The following is a 21,530-nucleotide window of genomic DNA, read 5'->3' on the forward strand; positions in this document are numbered from 1 at the left end:
GATCTGCCTTGTTTTCACTGCTGCCATCATAAAAGAGGTATAGATACCCCAAGAGTTGTACCACCAGGTGTAAAGGTTAAAACCTTGTGTTTTTGATTCTTAGTTAATTTTGTGCCTATCTCTTTAAGAAGGATTATTGTTTGTAGTGTTGCCATAGTGACTATGATATAATATATTGTAATATCCGTGGTGACCAAGACCTTGCATCTCATTCTTAGACGAACTATGAAAGAGATGTGTTTGAGATAATTTTCTTTGAATTCATCATATTTCTTCTTGTATATCTCTTTGAAGTTAAATATCATTCTGTCTTTAAATATAGCTGAGTGCTTGTTTATTCAATGTTATGAAAATCTTAATGCAAAGTTATGCAAAATGTTTATCCATTTTATCAACAAATTAATGCTACATAAAGCTGCATCTACAAATTTAGTTTATTGGATTAATAAGATAGTAATTCGGAATCTCTATCGTCCTTACATCTCCTTGAAGATGATGTGTTTTGAAATTAGGATATATTAGAAACTAGAAAGTGTCATCTATACCAGGATTAGGAACATTTGCTACCCCTCCAAAATCAGACTCCTAAATGTTAGACTCACTTGGTGACTCATTTAAAGACTCTCACTTTGTGCTTTATTTATGACTGAATATTTTTTCTGTATTGCACAGCCAGTTTGTTTACATTTCTGTCCCTGTTCAGATTACTCACTTTTGTGTACGTATCCTTCTTCTTGAGTACAATTTATAGTTACTGATAAGTCCAAATTTTGTTTGCCCGCAGAAAAAAGAATCTTAGGTTTGTATATGATGTCATGTATGTTCTCTAACAATAAATTTGAACTTGGAACATTGAACTTAGTTATATGTATTAGGTCTTTCTGTATGATAATTTAATTGGAATTCTTCTTTTACAAAGCACCTGTTCAGCTTATGCGTTTGACAATAAACTCATTATAATTAATATTAAATATTTTTATATCCTAGACAATGGCTCGGTTTCATATGTAACCCAATGCTGAAAGTGAGTGAGACTCCTTCATCCACCAGGTAAGTGTATTCACACCAATCAGCTAATTATAGTTTATGACCTTATCTACATCAACTCCACCAGTCCCCGACAACCCCTGAGCCATAATCTTCGACCCATCCCTTGGTCTTTCAGATCTTTTGCTCACTCCACAACTCTCCCTGGCTACAGGGTCCAGAGCCTCCTTGAGTGCCATGGATTTACACTGCTCAAGTTTCCAACGTCTCCCTGGACCTCCTTAGAAATGAAAGTGGTGTGTGAGAGAAGTACGTAAATCATGTGAGGTATTTTTGTGTTGAAATTAATTGCAAGTCCATGTAATGTTTGAATGGTGCTAAGGAATCCCTTTCCATTCCTGACAATTAAATTCAAAGTTTAGTCCCATCAATAAATCTGTTCAGCAAGAGTTCAGAGAAAGATGATCCATGTAGATTTTAAATAGAACAAGGAATTAAGTGTTGTAAAGTTGCTCATTATTAAAGTTTCCAATCACGTTCAAATGAGAAATGTCCTGTGTAATTATTTAATAAAGAAAAATTATATTTAATGCAAGGTCTTCTCAGATTCAAACACTTGGCCGATGATATTAAATTTAAAATACATTTTACATACTGTAGCAGTTAGTACAACGCTATTCCAGCACCAGGGACCTGGGTTCGAATCCGGTGCAGTCTTTCGGGTGTTTTTATGTTCTCCTTGTGACCTGTGTGGATTTTCTCCGGGTGCTCTGGTTTCCTCCTACCCTCCAAAAAGAAAACACGGAGTTTGGAGATTAATTGATGTATTTGGTCAGCTCAGGCTTGTGGGCCAGAAGATCTTGTTACCGTGCTGTATCTCTAAATTTAAAAAAATTAAATTAAGTTGGCTGAGGTTAACATCTTCATGATCAGCAACCAAAGGTTTTTTTTGTCTATCTCCAGCAGTTATAACTGCAAAACTTAAAATATTAAAAGTGAATCACAAAAAATAACAATTGAATTCTTGCTAAAGCTGCAGTAATTTTTATTCTGGTTGCATACATGAGTTATCCAGGAAATTCACCTTTAATTCTTGGAGACTTCTGTACAATTTTGGAAGGTTTTATGAACTTCACTCTCCCTGAAGTTAATTGTTGCTCTGAAGCAAAAGAAACTGAAAGAAGGGACTTTGTTTGTACCAGTGTCAGAGCCAGAACTCAGAGGCTTTCAGTCAACACATCGGCCCTCTCTTCACCTTGCATACGTCAGTCTGCAGTACTTGACACCCAGAATGTCAGCAAGTGACAGGACCGCAATTAGAGAGAGAAACCCAAACAGATCGAAACTTGCCATTGTGTTCCTGTTGGTGTGTGGATGTCATTTTGTCAAATATCTGAGTTTACCAATGAGATAAAGCACACACATCCACAAGAGGAAAACTATTAGCAGAATGAGGAACAAGTCACCACAGCTGAGCTGGAAATGTCAGATCTGTACATTAGCCTGATGGAAACAGGACACAATGCAGTTCGTAGCTAAGCATTATTTTAAATCATTGATGCATTTAGGTAATTCCCATATCAGAGTATTCCCAAATATTGGACTGGGAACATGCAGGGTACTGGGGAAAATGTGAATGCATAGGATAGTAAAAGAAAGCAGAGACATTTGAAATCTCGTTAGGTTGGGCTGCAGTTGCAGAGATGGAAAAAGTGTAAAGTTGACAGATCAATGAACTTTCATCAAAGCTCATAAAGTTTAGAAGAAATCACGGATTGAATGTACAGGAAAAATGGCTGGGGACGTAAGGACAGGAGAGGGTAAATGGGATATTACTCAATGCCCATAATTTGAGAGAGATGGGAGTATGAATGTCCTGGGGATAACAAAAACATCATGAATGCATGTGTGGAGAGGGGGAAGAGTGGAGTGGTCTGAGAAGGGGTAGTGTGGACTATGAAACAGCTCAGAACCAAGACAGGGAATAGGTTGCCTGGGGTAGTTATTGCAACACTGCATGGACTTTTCAAGACATTGTCAGTACTTGGCTCAGAAACCCCTCCTGTCAAAAGACAGCACAGACCTGGATTTAATTAATTTGGACTGAATATACAATGCAAATCCATCAGACCTGGCAATAATTCCTGGCAACATCATGTGTTTTCATTTCTCTAAAATGCGCCCACACCATTTATGTCAACCACTCCACAGCGCTAACTTTTGCATTCTGACAATTCATAGCTGGGTTTTTTTTAGTGACTCCTAGTCCTGGATTCTACATTCCCAACCTCTCCCCTCATTCAAGAGGAAATCTCTCTGTTTAACTAACAACCCTCTTCCATAATTTTAAAGACACCGTTCTCTTTTCCTCCAGTCACAATGAAATACTTGTAGATATTAAATACATAAGAAAGATAATAAAGATCCTAGTGCAAAAAGAAAATTGACTAATAGTGCATTCAGTCATTCTGTGATGTCAGAGTGCTCTATGATTAGAGTGCCAAGGGGAGATCTAATAGTTGTTGGAAGGAAACTGTTCTTGAATTTAGAGGTGCTGGGCTTCAGGCTTCTGTCCAAAGATAGCAGTAAAATGCAATTAGTTAACACCTCAAGTCAATTGATATTCATGAGAACATTGTAATTACATGCACCCACCACTTATACTTCCTCTCGCTCAGTGGTTCTCAACCTTATTTTCTCACTTACATACCACCTTATATATCCCTTACTAACCACAGAGCTCCTATAATATAGTAAGATATGTGAGTGGGGAAAAAAGTTCAGAACCACTGTTCTAACACTAACCCTCACCTTCTGTGTGAGAAAATATGTCCCTTCGGGTCCTCTTTAAATCCTCCCCCTCTCACCGAAAACTTCTATCCTCTAGTTTTAGACTTGCCTGTCTTGTGATCAGAGAACGCTCCAAAGCAAACAATGAGTCACTGGAGGGATTTCATCAAAGGGTCTTGATCCAAACCATTGGCTAACCATTTCTACCTGTGGGTACTGCCTGAGCCACTGAATTCCTCGGCAATTCTTTGTCAGCTTAAGCTCCTTTATATTGGTTTCTTCTTCGTGTGGATAGTGATAGGCAGAAAAGTTCACTGGGATTTTTTTCAGGGGTGAAATAAGACATGGTAACAGAACCCTTCAGTTCACAAGCCTGTGTTACCCAATTACATACAATTGACTGACAACCCCTGGTACATTTTGAATAGGAGGAATCTGGAAGAAACATACGCAGACACAGGGAGGAACATACAAAATCCTACAGTGTGGGATTCAAAGCCTGGTCACGATTGCTGGCGCTGTAATAGCATTGTGCTAACTGCTATGCCAACTATGCCGCCCTTACAAAAGGCATGAACAAATATAAGCGAGTCCTTGGAGATGAGGGCGTGGGTTTGTGTGTTTCTCGTACCTTTCTCTGCTACTTGGACTAATTTGTGTCTCTCTGTTCTGATGGAAGGTCTGAGAATGGAAATGTTAATAGTTTCTCCTTCTGCCGATCAAGTCAAGTTTATTGTCACCTGATTGTACAAGAGCAACCCAATGAAACAGCGTTCTCTGGTCCTCGGTGAAAAACACGCAGATATACAACCAGACATAACACAGACAGACAAATAATACTTATGCAGGACAAGTAATATATCTATAAAAATAAATAAATACGTATTGTTTTGTAAAAATTAGAGTCTCAGATGGTTAGTCTGAGCAGTTCCTTTTGTCGTCCAGCATTCTCACTGCCTGTGGGCCGTATCTCTTCCCCGACAGGAGTAGCTGAAAGTTGCTGTGTGTGGGGTGGAAAGGGTCCTCAATGATTTTGCGTGCCCTTTTTGGAGAATGATTCCGGTAGCTCATGTTGATCCAATTCTCTACAGCAACCATACGACACTGTGAGGCAGCCAGCCAGGACACTCTCAATAGAACTAAAGAAGGTTGATATAATGGTGACCAGTAGCCTTTCTTCTTCAGTTTTCCTATGCATTCACATTTTCTCATAAAGTGAAGTCACTGTTGTGCCTGGTCCTGAAGCTCATGATCATCTCCTTCATCTTGTCCATGTTGAGACTCAGATTGTTACTCTCGCGCCACTTCACGAGATTTTCCACCTCTTTGTATCGCGAATCGTCGTTGGCTTAATTGCTGAGATTTTGCAGCATTTTCTGATTTTATTTCACATGTTCTGCATTTACTTTATGCTTCTTCTGCTTCAGAACTGGGACACTCTGACATCTCCCTGAAACTTTCCTCCACTCACTTTAAACTGATGTCCTCTGGTACTTGCTATTGTTGCCCAGGAAAGAAAGCTTAAAGAACTAACCTCACAAGGTTAGGATCTCACTCCTTGAGGGAGCAGTTAAACAAGAAAGTCTGCAAATGCTGGGGTCAAGGGCAACACACAAAGAAACTCAGCAGGTCACACAGCATCCACAAGAAGTAAAGCGTAACCAACATTTCAGGCCCAGTCGTTCCCACCAAAGGAATTGCTCACATTAACCATTACTCCTGAAACAGCATTTATTTATTTTTACATATGAACGCTTGCCCTACGTATGTATTGTTTGTTGGTGTGTTATGTCTGGTTGTGTGCCTGCATGTTTTGCACTGAGGACCGGAGAACGCTGCTTCATTGGGCTGTACTTGTAATCAACTTGAGTTGACTTGATATTGCCTTTCCAACCTCAGGTTTGCCAAGGTTACGGAGATCTGTGTCTCAGATGCAGGTTCCCACATGGCAGCACTGTTCTGCCAGTGAAGGTTAGGGTCACTGTTGGACTCAGCTCCCTGTCCTCAGGGTCTGTCAAGCCACCATTGATCTCACAGCTTATTTCTCAGTGCAGTGTCACCAAGTTCATTGAGATCAGGGGGCCTTCAGAGAAAGAAGGAGCAGCAGAATAGGAGGAGGAGACAAAGGGGAGCTGTGGCAGTATTAGCTGCAGCCACAATATGTGCAAGGGGTTAACTGAATGGCAAGCAGCTCAGAAAGGAAGTCCTGTATGGGCATGTTGGCAGGAATGGTCCAATTCACATTGCTATTAATTGCAGAGTTTAGCAGTTTCCAGCTTGATGCTGAGATGCAATACTACACAGTCAGTGTGTCATAAAATGTGTGCTGACTGGCTGTACCACAGTCTAGTATGGGGGCACCAATACCCCTGAGCACAAAGGTAGTGATTGCAGTCCCGGATATTACAGGCAAAACCCTCCATCATTCTTCCAAACTTCAAAAATTCCAAATCCCTCCCCACCATTGAGAACATTTGCAGAGAACACTGCTGTCAGAGAACAGCGGCAATCATTAAGGATTCACACCACCCAGAACACACTGTTCTCGCTGCTACCATCAGGAAAGAGGTATAGGAGTCACAAGACTCGCCCCAGCAGGTTCAGGGACAGCTGCTCCCCCTCCACCATCAGACTCCTCAACAACAAACTCAATCAGGGCCTCATTTAAGGACTCTTGCTTTGCTCATTATTGATATTTGTATTCTCTCTGAATTGCACATTCAGTTTGTTTACATTTCTTTATTTGTTCACGTGTATGTATTTTCTTGAATAGTTTTTTTGCACTTCCATCAACTGGTAATTCTGCCTCACCCACAGGAAAAAGAGTTTCAGGGTTGTATGTAATGTCGTGCATGTACTCTGACAATAAATCTGAACTTTGAACATCTTTTTGTTGCTTGTGAGAATCATTTGCAACATCCCAAAGAATCAGCATAGAACGTGCACTATTCTGCTACAAGGGAAAGGAGAGACGTGGGGGGGTGGAGAGTATAATCAAAAACAATGTTAATGCTATCTGGTTGGAGGGTGCCCAGTCCATCTAGGAACATAGGAAGTAGGAACAGGAGTAGGCCAAAAATGGCCCATCGAGCCTACTCCCCCATTCAATAAGATCATGGGTGATCTAATTTATGACCTAACTCCACCTACCTGCCTTCTCCCCATCTCCCCTAATTCCTCTATCATGTAAAAATTGATCTAACCGAATTTTAAATAGGTTTAATGAGGCAGCCTCAACCACTTCCCTGGTTAGAGAATTCCAAACATTCACTACTCTCTGGGAAAAACTATTTTTCCTCATCTCTGTCCTAAATCAACTCCCCTGAATCTTGAGACTGTGTCCTCTCATTTTAGTTTCCCCGGCCAGCTCAAAAAACCTTCCTACATCTATCCTATCCATACCCTTCATAATCCTATATGTTTCTATAAGATCTCTTCTCATTCTTCTGAACTCGAGCGAATACAATTCTAGACGATTTGTTTCCTTTCCTCCAACTCTACGTTTCCAGAGCTACCCCCTGCCCCGATCAATTCTCTCCTGCTTTATCAATAAGGGGATTGAGTTGAAGAGACGAGAGGACATGTTGCAACTCTACAAATCTCTGGTGAGACCACATATAGAGTATTGTGTTCAGTTCTGGTCACTTAACTTAGGAAGAATGTGGAAGCTATGGAGAGAGTGCAGAAGAGATCTACTAGGATGCTGTCTGGATTGGAAAATAAGTCTCATGAGGCAAGATTAGTAGAGTTGGGACTTTTCTCTTTGGAACAAATAAGGTTGAGAGGAGACTTAATAGAGGTCTTACAAGATTCTGAGTGGCATAGATAAGGTGGACAGACAGCACCTGTTTTCCAGGGCAGGAATAGCAAACACCAGGGGACAACTAAATTGGGCAGCACAGATTCATGGGCTGAAATGGTCTGTTACCATGTTGTATGTCTAAATTTAGATTTTAAAAATCTGTACAGAGCAAAGGGTGAGAAGTTTAGGGGAGACATCAGGGGTAAGTATTTTACGCAGAGCTGTGGATACCTGGAATGCCTTGCCAGGGGTGGTGGTGGAGGCTGAAATATTAGGGGCATCGAAGAGACTCTTAGACAGGCTCATGGATGAAAGAAAAAAATAGAAGGTTATGAGTTAGCAAGAGTTTAGTCATTTTATTTGGTAGGGATATATAGGTCAGCACAATATCAAGGGCCGAAGGCCTGTACTATGCTGTTATGTTCTAAGAGCCCTCCTACCTATGTCCACCTGTGGCTTCTTGGTTGTTGGCCTGAACTCCTCCCCCTGACTTTATTCCTTCCTCCCCCTCCTTTTTTATTCAGGCGCCTGCCTGATTTTTGCTCAAACCTTGATGAAGTGCTCAACCTGAAACGTTGGTTATATATCTTTGCCTCCTATGGACGCTGCAGACCTGCTGAGTTTGTCCAGTACTTTTGGTATTAACATACCGAAAGGGTTACTGCCCTCAATCTAGTGCCATTCTATGATGGTTCCTTCTGTAACAGCTGCTTAAAAGACCAGGCGGCCCTCACATGGATCAGAACACATCATTTTTCGTATCTCTTGCCAGACAGGATCAATCCACCTTTGGTAAGCAGTTCCTTGCAAGAAGCAGCCTTGTAGATTTTAATCATCTGTGAAATTTAAAGAGTTTTGCAGATAACTTTAAAGTCAATTTTCTAAGCAACCTGTAAGATATGGTCCAACAGCATTCTCAATTTTCTCTTAGATTAAATGTCACATGGAATCATAGCATTTGACCTCATGCAGGATGGAGAGAGCCATGTTATCTAATTACTTTCAAAAGCTGCATTTAAGTTCTAATGCATTGAAATGTATTTAGCATTGCGATTTCAAGGTTCGAGGTTCCTTTTATTGTTAGGTAATAATACATTAAAAATGTAATACACATGATATACTTTTTTCTGCCATAAGGCAAGCAAAGAGTCGACATGAGCATTGCTCAGTGCCCCTAACAATAAGAGTAAGAGAAGCAAAAGAGAGTCCCTTCAGAGACACTGAGTGTCCATGGATGCACCTCCAGTGCTCCCACAGCCTCTGCAGCCACACAGACTTCTGTTCAATCCATTGGCAACACAAGCTGCAGATTATGATCAGGAGGCTTTCAGCACCCGAGGCCCTTCAGGAGCCCTTCTTGCCCTCAACGCCCTCTCAAATCCTGGTTCTGATACCTGGTTCTCATGAGCCAGTCGCCAGCGGCCTGCCGCCTGTGTGGGTCCTTTGACCTCAAGTCACCTGCAGACTGTGTGAGTCCTTCAACTTCAAGCTCCAAATACCCGCAGCCTGCATGAGTCCTTTAGCCACTGAGCCCCTCACTGGTCTACTGCAATGGTCACTTTCCCTGTAGGATCATCTCTTCTGCTTCTCCTCAAAGGAGGTGTTCTCCCTACTTCTGGTGGCCTGTGCCAGTCCGCTGCTCCCCCAGAGTCTGCAGCCCATTATGGTCCGCTGTCCAGTACATGATGTTGGCATTGCGGTGTCTCCAATCCTCGCTCTCCCGGGTCCACAGCAGCACCACCATTTTTTAATGCATCTGTACCTGGTAGCAGCCATAATATGATCATGTTCTGACGTTGAATAAGCCTCACAGAGACTGGAGCTGTAGATCTTATCGGTCTTTATTCAGTATAAGTGCTAGTTCAGTCTGTGAATATTTATCTGTCTTTTTATATTTGTAACCTTTTTCTCTCATCTGGAAAAGTGTTGCTGATTCGGAGAGTCCCAGCCAACCTTGATCTATTTCAGTTTGCCTGCCATCCAAACAGATCTACTTGATGATGTGTTTATTGTCTTACCCATTGTTCAATGCACATTTGCACCACAATTCCTGCTGCAGCTGAACAGGGGCCATTGGTCAAGGGCAGTACGTAGGAGTAAAACACCAAAGTGGGCAGACACCGTGGTTGGAGTAAAAACACAATGCTGGAGAAACTCAGCAGGTCAAACAATGGACTTAATGTAGCAAAGAGAAAGGTACAGAACCCAAAACCCAAGCTCGAAATAATAAGTTAACTAATTGAATGAAATTAAAAGATGATAAACATAGATAATAAATATAGTAATCTGAGTGCAAAAATAGTGATTTGCAATGGTGTAGACCAGTGGTTCTCAACATTTTTTCCACTCACTTACCACCTTAAGTAATAAATTACTAACCACAGAGCACCTATGGCATCCTATCTGAGTGGAAAAAATGAGGTTGAGAACCACTGGTTGTAGATAGTCCTTTTGTGGAGCCCATGAGTAGTGTACAAGGGAAGGTTCAAGAGTTTGATACCCTTTGGATATAAACTGTTCATGAACCTATGGGTGCTAGTCTTGCGGCTTCTGTACATTCTGCCTTAAGATAGCAATGAGAAGAGGTTGTGACCAGGGTGATGGGGGCCCTTCATGATGTTAACTGCTTTCTTGAGGAAATATCACACATAGATGTCATCAATGGATGGGTGGCGAGAGCCTAGCACAGAAGGAAATGGGGGAGGGGATGTGTAGAGGTTGGGCAGCCACCATCCGACATTGGAATTCACAAATGAAGATCCAACGCGGACATGAAATTTTGCATCGATGCCGAGGCCGAAGCAAAATCAGAAAATCAATGTCTCTCAGAAATCTGGCAATCAGCATGATTCACATTTGCAATTTTCGTCACAGCAACCTCTTAACAGGAGTTGGCAGGAAATTGGGATTTCATAAGATACAGGGACACATTTGAAATGAGAGAAAATAAGACAAACTGTGTAGGTCTTTAGTTCCTAATTGGAAATTGCAATCAATGACAAACATAAGTAACAGCCTGTTGGATCATTAAACTTCCCACAATAGACTTAGTTTCAGTATCACTGGGGCACATGTCTCAGACTTGTCTTCCAATACAAATCAATGAAATCAACCAACGCTTTATTTTTGCATTCTTTCTAAGATGTGAGCACTGAATCACCAAATATTCTTACTCTTTCTTCTTAGGCTGTCCCTCGCAGACAAGGATCCCTGTGGTTGATATGTAAGACTCTTCCACAGATATGGCATCAGAACATCCGAATCCAGATATGAAGGCATACTTCTCAAGTGAGGTAAGCTTCACATTAGAGTTGGACCTTTCAAGGATGATATCTAGAAGCAACCCCTCACACGAAGGGCAGTGACATCTGGCACTCCCTTCCCCAAAGGTTTATTGAGGTGAAGATCCAGAAGAAAATGTTGAAAGAATATTTCTGTATGTGCATTATGTCTTTATGTGTATTTGCATGTTTTTGCACTGAGGACCAGAGAACGTCAGGATGTAATTGAACAATTGGATGACAAAGGCTTGATCTTGAAATAAAGAAATTTGATTATCATTTAGTGAGATGATTCTGGGATGCAGAATTAAAGTGGGCAGATTGAGTAGTTCTGTAGGTCAGCCATAATTCAACTGAACATCGGTACAAGCTCAGGGGGTGAATGGCCTGCTTCTACTCCTTTTGTTATTTGAAGCTCCATCTATCTAATAACCTTTTTTTAAGAGGTTCTTAGAGAGTGAATACAGAACTTTAATGTTGGTGTGATTCAGTATTGAGGTGTAGAATGTTTTAATGATCTTCTTAGGATAGGAGACCTGGGATTTGCTGATCCAAATTGATTTCAATTTTTCGGTCAGCTATTGACAACGGGCAGATAAATGGCAGGAATAACAAAATCTTCATCCTCTGAGACATTAAGAATTTAAAGGTCAGATTTTTCTTTGCTTTGATGGTAATACATTGCAGTGCCTGTCCTTTATATCTTTGGATAAAAGATCAAGTGGAACCTATAAAGAAGTTAAAGCTAAAATTGTACACTCCACACGTCAGTGCACAGCTTGAGTATTGGGTACTATTCTGTCTTTCATAATGTAAGTAGATTTCATTATATTAATGAAGATTCAGAAGAGATTGGTACAAGGACGTTGCCAGGACTGGAAAACTGGTAATTGCAAGGAAAGATTGGACAGATTGGTTCTTTGGGACAGAGGAAACTTAATTGAAACATATAAAATCATGAGGTGTATATAACTATTTCCCTTGGTTCAGGAGTCAGAAGCCAGGGGATGTGTTGTTTGGGTTAGAAGAAACAATAGAAGGGAAATTCACCCAGCTGGGAAGTAAGGTGAATCTGGAACCTGTTGCCTGAAGGAGCGGTAGATTCAGAAACCATCATCATATTTAATGCAGAGCTGAGAGCTGAAGGATATAAGAACATCAGGAGAGGCTTCTCCAGTATTCAATGGGACCATGGGTGATCCAGTCTTGACCTCAACGTTCAACAGTAGAGAACTCCAAATACTTACAACCTTCTGGGAGAAGTTAATTCATCTTATGGCCTCCTTAAGGGAATGGCCCTTCACTCTGAAACTATTCACTTTTGTTCCAGATACCCCACTGGGAAATATATCCTTTCATTTTTCAGCCTGTCAATCCTCCGCAGAATTGTAAATACTTCAGTCAGATAATCTCTTCCTCATTTTAAGCCCATCCTCCTCAATCTCTACTGCCTGATGTTTGCAGAAGAAATTGCGACCAGGGTGAAGGAGATCTTTTATGATGTTGGCTGCTTTTATTTTTTTTTTAATTTTGACATACAGCATGGTAAGAGACCCTTCCATCCCATGAGCCTGTACATCCCAAATACCCCAATTGACTTACAACACCTGTTCATTTTTGAAAGGTGGGAGAAAACTAGAGCACCCTGAGGAAACCCATGCAGACATGGAGAGAACATACAAATAGACAGTGCCAGATTCGAACCCGGGTGCTGTAATAGCATTGTGCTAACCGCTTATACTAACCGTGCTGTCCTTTTGAGGCTGCATCCCACATAGATATATTTGACAGACACTAGGTCAGTTCCCATGACAAATCCAGGTTTGGCCTCAACCCCTTCTTCCGAGGAATTGACCCATTGACTCTTCTATGTTCGTCCCTGTTTAAATATGAAGATCATGTCTGCATGCAGTACACCAGGTCCAGTCTAATCGGAACCCTTTTTCTTCCATTATTCTTCTCTTGTGATAAAGACAAACATTCCAATAGCCTTCCTACTTACATGCCATCCTTTGTGTTTCGTGCACGATGGCCCCCCAAACGGGTGGCCCTCAATAATTAGTAGTCTCACTCTCAATAATCAGCAATTTTGTCTTTGTTCTTCCTTCCAAACTGAATAACCTCACATTTTCCTTCATTATACTCCATCTGCCAACTCCCTCCCTGCTCACTTAATCATTCCTCTTCCTTTTTGGGCTCTTTAATCCCTCCTCATAACTTGGTAACTTTATATCTTCTGTAAATTTGGCACGAGATTCCTTTTCCTTCATCTAACTTGCTGGCTGGTTGTATCTTGGACTGGTTTGAAAATCTGATTGCCCAGGAATGCAGGTGGCTGAAGAAAGTGGCACGGGCACCAGCCTCCTGCCTGTCAAATCCATCGACATGAACGTAGTCTCAACAAAGCAGCCAATGTCATAAAAGATCTCCTTCACTCTGGTCACATCTCTTCTTGCTGCAACCTTCTGACACAAGGTAAAGAAGCTTGATACCCGAGGTTAAAGAACAGTTTCATCCAACTACCATCAGGTTCCTGAGCCTTCCTGACCTGCAATAAACAATAGACTACTCTGGACCACCAAAAGATCTGTCTGCATTACCAAAATATCTCTTTGTGGCTCCACTTTATTTGTCTGTCCTTTTATTTTTATTGAATCTTTTTCTGCCTTGGGATATCATGGTGGATTTAAGGTTGGAGTTGGTGAATCTTGTGTCTCTGGGTGACTGCAGCAAATAAGATTTTCAGTGCATCTGCTCATTGTACTAACCTATATGACAACAACTCTTATCTCATAAAGGTTGCAAATTATTGATCCACTTATTACTGAATGTCAATCCAAAATTCTGTGTGTTGATGATGCAATCCATATCTGTACATTGCTTGCTTTGAAACATCCTGTCAAATGCCTTCTGGAAATCCAAATACGCTATAAGATAATGTGGGGAGAATGAAAAAAGTGATGGTACTGATGTTGGGTTAGTGTCAGGCATTGATGCAGTGCTAATTTTTTAGGTTCCAGAGCTCACCAAAAACGGTGACAAGGAGGTGCTGGTGAGCTTCGGCAGCACTGCACCCCTGGTGTCAGGACCCTTTTATTGGGACTTTGACCTGCTGAGTCTCTCCACTTCTCATGTTGACCCATTTACATTCATCCCACATTAATGCCACATTGTTGTTCTCCCCCACATTCCCGCACGATCCCAGATTCTCCCATTCACCAACACACGCATCTAACCAATCAACTCACACTTATTTAGGATGTGGGAAGAAATCAGAGCACCCAGAGAAAACTCACGAGAACATGCAGACTAATACGGTTAGCACAATGTTGTTACAGCGCCAGCAACCCGGGTTCAAATCCGGCACCGTCTGTAAGGAGTTTGTATGTTCTCTCCATGTTTTCTCCTGGTACTCTGGTTTCCTCCCATGTTCCAAAATTGGCCATATGGGTGCACTTAGGTGGCATGTGCTCATGGGCCAAAAGAGCCTGTTACTGGGTATCTCTGCATTAAAAAAATTAAAATAAAAAAAAAATAAATTAAAAATAGTATCCTGAACTTGGCTTTAAACCAGTGGTTGTAAAACCTTTGTTTTTCACTCACATGTCACCTTAAGAATCTCTTATGAACTACAGAGTACCTATGGCACAAGTGCTGTAAGGTTAGTAAGGGATTACTTAAGGTGGTATGTGAGTGGAAAAAAAAGTTGAGAACTGAGGTAATTGAACACAGGGATAAAACAAAGACTTGTTGTTCCCAGAGTGACTGGTGAGAGAAACACCTACCTGCCCACCACCTTCTCTGCTTCTGACCCCTACGAAGAACTGTGCTGGGCAATGATAACAGATCACACCAGTTCATCAGTCCATGTGATTGGTGCTAAGACATGAATTTTGACTGCTGTGCAGATGCCCTGCTGCCCAACCTGCCCAGTTAAGGACAACTTCCAGGTCTGAATCTTTTCAATCAGGAACTGACCAGGAGGGCAGTGCTCACCATCTTTTCGATGAACCAGGACACAGCGTCACATGATTGACAGTATCTTTCCATTTCTCCTGCAGCTCCTGTCAGTAGATTGACTCAACACCAATTAAAGGCAGCTGTCGGCAACTGAACTGAACCTGCAGGGTAGTGGCAGCACAGTTCTAATGGCTCTCTTGGGATCCACCAGAACAGTATACATTCTAATACTGGTCTCAATACTGTAAAATTCCAGATGTACAGAGGATCTGGAAATGACTGTAGACTTCAGGAGGACCAAGGTCAACCACTCTCCACTACACATCAATGGTTCCATTGTGGAGAGAATGAAAACCACAAAGTTCCTTGGTGTGCTTCTCAAGGACCACTTATCATGGACTCATTAGTCAGGAAGACACAGCAGGGCCTACACTTCCTAAGTAGGTTGAGGAGGGCATGGCTACTGGCCCCCATCTTAACAACATTTTACAGGAATACAGATGAGAGTGTCCTGTCTGGCAGCATCGTCATGTGGGACAGTAGCTGCAAAGCATCAGAATGGAAGTCAAAACCAAGGTTCAGTCAATGGCTGCCTACCCTCATGGGAAGCCAACAGTGCTGGCAAATTCCCAACCACAATCCTAGTCATTCCTGAAATCAAAGAAGTCTAACTCATCCCTTTATGAATACAACTCCTCGATATTTACTAAGAAGTAGAAATTCTGCCTAGCCTGCAGGAAAAAGGTACATGACATGTGATGTCATGTATGTATAAATCCTAACTTTGAACTCTTTAAAACAGCACGAGGCAACACCCTTGAAATTCTGACCTAGGAGATAGGGTGGAATAAAATCTCCAAACTCTGAACTCCTGGTGACCTTTTAGTAATACTATCTAAAAATAAAAGTTTGGCTTGCATGTGATACCTGTGGCCTAAAACTGTGGAAGTGTACCAACACAATTTGTTATCTCTGAGGTTACCAGGTGAATTTACTTTGAAGAACAAAATGACAACACAAGCAAGAATAATGCAACTCAGTGGAATGGGATAGGAAAATATCAGTGCGGTGACATACTTCAGAGAAACTTACTACTTATGAAATTTCTGCACATAGAGGGATTTTGAAAAATGTGAAATAAAAGGAGACAAATATTCAAAAGTGCTGGAGAAACTCGGCAGGTCACGGTGCATCTAAAGGAAGTAAAGGGTAACCAACATTTCGGCCTGAGGTCTTCAGATATGGAGTAGGTTTATCTCATTTCAAAAATAAACTTTATTCATTAGGGCGGCGTTGTTGATGTAGCGGTTAGCACAACACTGTTACGCTAATATATTTGCAGTTGCCTCATAATTGAGACATTGCTCTTAGATAGATATTTGTGAGATTAGACTTCTAACATCAAATTCCATCCTCACCAAGATGAAAGAAATCAAAAATAGATCTGGAAAATCCGGCACTGTCTGTAAGGAGTTGGTATGTTCTCCCCATGTCTGTGTGGGTTTACTCCATGTCCTCTGGTTTCATCCCACTGTTCAAAACCTAGTGGGGATGTTGGTCTATTGGGTGTAATTGAGCAGCATGAGTTTGTGGGCCAAAAAGCCCATTACTAAATTTTAAAATTTAAAAACATTTTTAAAAAATATACAATTAATGCAAGAGTGTGTATGACCTTCATCAGGTTGATTCATAGGAAGTAAAAACACAATGAAGAAACTCAGCAGGTCAAATCGTGTACTTTATGTAGCAAATATAAAGAATCGTTACCAATATTTTTGGCTTGAGCCCTTCATCAAGGAATGAGGAAAATGTAGGCAGGTGCCCAAACAAAAAGAAGTTTTTACTTCAATCACGGTGTCTGCAGACTTCTGATTTATAGGTAGGTTCATCAATTTGGTAGATACATTTTATGTACAAAGTATCAATGCCACTGGTAACCTTTTTTAACAATACACCATGCAGGTGCTTGAGGGGCTATTACACACCACCCAGTCTCTCAGTGCCCAGAGAGAGCAGAGCCTTACATTGAAGACCCATCCCACAGAGCTCTTTATTTGGCTTTGACAAGCCTCAGAGCGTCCCTCAGAACTCCTGCAGGCTGAAATGTGCCAGTCAACAGCATTCCTTCATCGACATCTCCGTATTCAGGAAGACCTACAGATTTTGGACAAACCAAAGTGGATCTTTCACCGCATTGATGATCTTCCAGTAGCTCTCAATGATTGTCTCAGAAGGCATTTGTTTTGTGTCTAAAAGGAACATGAATCATGGATTAAGGCAATTATAATGGAGCACCGGGGTGGGGGGGGGGGGGGGGGGGAATTGAGATTGTCTATTGAATGGGAACTGTAACTAAAACAATATTTGCATTTCAATGACAGTAGAACTTATGAAGTTGTCTCTCGTAATCTTTGAAAATGTATTTGCTATTGCCTCATTAGTGAAAACATTGCTCTTGGGTAGATATTTGTGAGATTAGACTTCTAACATCAAATTCCATCCTCTCCAAGATAAAAGAAATCAAAAATAGATCTGGAAAATGTTAGAAATATGTCACAGGAGATTAAAGAGAAATGGAGTTAATGTTTCAGTTTGATGATCATTCTTTAGGAAGTTCAAATGAAAATATTATACTCGACTGAGTATCAGCAGAAATTTCGGTTTCTTATTTCTGATTATTCTGTCGCTTTTTTTAACCAAAATATGTCAGCAGGGAGCTGGCTTCTTGGATCAGATGTTACAAAGACCTTTAGTTAAACAATTACCCCTTAATCAAATAATATCTACCAATGCCATTAACATAGTTTTTATGAGACAAAAATGGAGAATATACAATATCAAGGACCCATTCTGTAGTGAGATTAATAGTGCTGTTAGAACCAGTGCCAGGAACCCTCCCACCAAGAAGGGGAATTCTGCGCAAGGACCAATCAGGATAAACCAGCAGGGGTCTCAGAAGCTGAAGGCTTTACACCAGGCTTCAACTGGCTTCTGGGAAACAGCCATCAGGTGAGCAGGACTGCTGAAGGGCAAACCAAAGCTTTCTAATTGCTTCGGGGGTTCAAAACCTGGGCCCAAGGAGGGTGACTTGGATGCCTCAAGCTCAGGTTCACTGCTGGCTGTTGAGGACAGAGGAGACCACGTTGCATAAAATAATTGTAATGATTTTTATGTAGTCAGTCGGAGAGAAGTATGAAAACTAAACTTGACTGCTTCACAAGGCAGGGGGACCATAGCTAAAAAAAAGTTGAGAATGGTTGATAAAGAGTATGTCAGAATTAATGCATAATGAACATTGACGTTTGGCTTCTGCATGAGCAAATAGTTCTCATTTTCATTTATCTGTTCTGTTCCAAGGCCCATAAAATAGAAGGTCCAAAGAAGGCCAAGATATACACAAATCTTCAGGCACCATATCAGTCAAAGTTCAATCTTCAGTTTATTGTCAGAGTACATACAAGACATCACATACAATCTTAAAATTCTTGTACCTGCGGATGAGGCAGAATTACTACTTATTGGTAATTGTAAACTGAACTCAAGAAGAAAAATATGTATCTAAAAGAGAGAAATATAAACAAACTGATTGCGCAATGCAGAAAAATAAATATTCAACAATTAAATAATGTGCAAAATGAGAGTTCTTAAAGGAGTCACTGATTGAATCTGTTGTTCAGGAGTTTGATGGCGGAGGGGTAGCAGCTGTTCCTGAACCTGGTGGTATGAGTCTTGTGGCACTTATACCTCTTTCCTAATGGTAGCAGCAAGAACAGAGCATGTGCTGGGTAGTGTGGGTCCTTGATAATTGCTGCTGCTCTCCAACGGCAGTGTTCATGTAGATGTCATCAATGGTGGGGATTTTTGCCAGAGACACACTGGGCTGTGTCCACTACCTTTTGTAGGGCTTTCTGCTCAGTTATTGATGTCCTCTTACCTGACCATGATGCAGCCAGTTGCACACTTAGCACTACACATCTGTGAAAGTTTGCCAAGGTTTCTGATGTCAGACCAAAACTCCGCAAACTCTTGATGAAGTACATGCGCTGACAGGTTTTCTGCACGAAGGCATCGGTGAAAAAGTCCTCTGAGATGGTGCCTCCCAGGAATTTAAATTTGCTCACACGCTCCAACTCAATGGTCACTGGGTCGTACACCTCTGGTTTTTCCTTCCTAAAGTTTACAATCAGCTCCTTTGCTTTGGTGGCATTGAGTGAGAATGTACCATTCAGCAAAGTTTTCAATCTTTCTTCTCTATGGGATTCGAACCTGGGTCTCTGGCGCTATTATAACGTTGTGCTAACCACTACACTAACCATGCTGCTCTGTTTTATGCATTAAGTACAGAGAAATGAAATGGAGGAAAAATGTCAATTAGTGATAAAATTCTCCTACTGTACAATAGTTCCAGTTCGAACTTAACATCCTACTTTCCACAGCTCATCATAGGTTTTGAGAAACTAGTGATATTTGTTGGATTAATTGAAATCAGAACAGAGTTCATTGAAAATGAAAAATATTCAGATGTTGGAAATCTCAAATGACAAGCAGAATTCACAAACTTTGTCAGTCAGCATTTTAACAGAAACGCAACTCATGGCAATCACAAACTGGAAGATCGATTCATTGAGAACCTTTGCTGTTTGCTGCAATGGCAGGAACCTTCCAGTGACCGACCACTTCAATTCCACACCCCACTGCTTCACTAAAAACATGTCTGTTGTCTTCAACCAGATGGTATCAGTATTGACCACCAATTTCTGTTAACTCCCTCCCCCAATCTCTCACTTTCCTTCAACCCTCTGTCCCCCTTCCTCCAGCTCCCCACCCCCTTCCCTTTCTTCTCCAATCAGAGAGCTATCTCTTCCTAGCTTCTTTCTCTACTACTTTTCCACCTGCATCAACTTATTACCTGTCATCCTGATGTTCCTTCCCCTTCCACTTACCGAACCCCTCCCCCAACCATACAAGCAACTGCCTGATTTTTGGCATTCCTGAAGAAAGGCTCAGGCTTGAAATGTTGACTGCCTTTGACTGTGTCTCTCCAGTACTTTTGCGCACTGAACTAGACCCCAGCGCCTGCAGATTTTTCTGTTTACCTCCATTATGACCGTCCAGCTTGATTCACTCAACTAGTCACAGAACGCAAATCCCAACATTATTATCTTTCATCTTTTTCAAAGCTTGATGAAAACCACATTTCTCCAGTTTAGCTGTCAAAGGCCCACATCACAGATCAGGCTGTGTGATATATGTATCTGTCCCTCAAATCTTTGAAGATCATTTATCTTTGTAAAGAGCGATTTGTTCACTGTCCAGCTACTTCTTTCAAACAAGGCTCCCTTCCTTTAGAAGAATGTGATTCATAAACAGTTACCTTTCTGAGATACAGCTGATGCATTACTTTACTTGTGTTTATTACCTTAACCAGGTTATATTTGACTTTGTATGATTGATATCTGGTTTCATAGGCATTTTCTCTCTCAACTCTCAAGCACTAAAAGAGGAAGATTATGTACCTATTCAAAAATCGTTTTTCTAGTTGGAAAGTCTGCTATTTAAATTAACAAAGGCATTTGATTGACCCTGAAAATCTCTGACATATAACTCTGCAGAATCAGAATTTATTGTCATGAACATGTTACAAAATTAGATGTTTTTGCAGCAGGCATCACAGGTAAACGTTGCTATAAATTACATTTTAAAATAAATAAAATAGTTCAAAAGGAGAGAAACAGAGGTAGTGTCTGTGGTTCATTGTTTGTTTAGAAATCTGATGGCGGCGGGGAAGGAGCTGATTTTGTAATGTTGGGTGTTCATCTTCAGGGTCCTCTACCTCCTTCTCGATGGTAGCAGAGTGAAGAGGGCATGGTCTGGGTTGTGAAGGTCCTTGAGGATAGAGGCTGCTTTCTTGAGACACCGACTCTTGTAGATGTCCTCGATGAAGTGAAGGGTGGTTCCCGTGATGGTGCTGGTCGAGTTCACAACTCCGTAGTCTTTCCCTTTCCTGTAAAAACACACCAAAATGCTGGAGGAACTCAGCTGGTCCTTTTTGCATCCAAAACAGAAAAGATATATCTTTGCTTTTTTTGAACGCTGAAAAGACCAGCTGAGTTTCAGTGTGTTTTTACTACAATCACAGTGTCTGCAGACTTTCATGTTTCACTCTTTCCCTATCCTGTGTATTGGCACCTTCATACCAGACAGTGATGCAACCAGTCAGAATGCTCTCCACAGTACACCTGTAGAAATTTGCAAGAGTGATAACATGCCAAACAGTGAGGAGAAAGCCAGTATCATTCACAATATAAGAGAAAAAGTTAACATTTCTGGCCCAGGATCCTTCTGACCAAGACTTACATAAGAGATACAGGAGGGTCAGAGCCAGCACCACCAGACTGAGGAACAGCTTCTTCCCCTGGGCAGTGAGAATGCTGAACGACCAAAGGACCTGCTCACACTAATATTTATTTATTTATGTGTAATGATGAAATACTTCTCCTGCATATGTATTGTTTGTCTGTATGTGTGTTATGTCTGGTTGTACTTTTGCATGTTTTTGCATCGAGGACCAGAGAACGTTGTTTCGTCGAGTTGTACTTGTACAATCAGATGACAATAAACTTGACTTGACTTCTTAATTACAGACACTGTTAATTAGAAATTCTGTCTGACCACAGGAAAAAGAATCTCAGGGTTGTATGTGATGTCAT

General features: G+C 41.2%; 1 protein-coding gene across 2 annotated transcripts in view; it reads left to right on the forward strand.

Moving 5' to 3' along the window:
* Positions 1-981: 981 nt before the first annotated feature.
* LOC138746732 (integrin beta-3-like) overlaps positions 982-21,530 on the forward strand; it is a 207,418-nt gene continuing 186,869 nt past the window's right edge. Inside the window, exons 1-3 of one of the 2 annotated variants that reach the window (XM_069905070.1) lie at positions 997-1,050; positions 1,166-1,296; positions 10,766-10,872. The gene's annotated coding sequence lies outside the window, so the exon portion shown is untranslated. Of the gene's footprint in view, positions 1,051-1,165; positions 1,297-10,765; positions 10,873-21,530 lie in introns of both variants that reach the window. The other variant, XM_069905068.1, reaches the window with a different exon arrangement.

The sequence above is a fragment of the Narcine bancroftii genome, chromosome 12, assembly GCF_036971445.1.
Source record: "Narcine bancroftii isolate sNarBan1 chromosome 12, sNarBan1.hap1, whole genome shotgun sequence".
NCBI lineage: Eukaryota > Metazoa > Chordata > Chondrichthyes > Torpediniformes > Narcinidae > Narcine > Narcine bancroftii.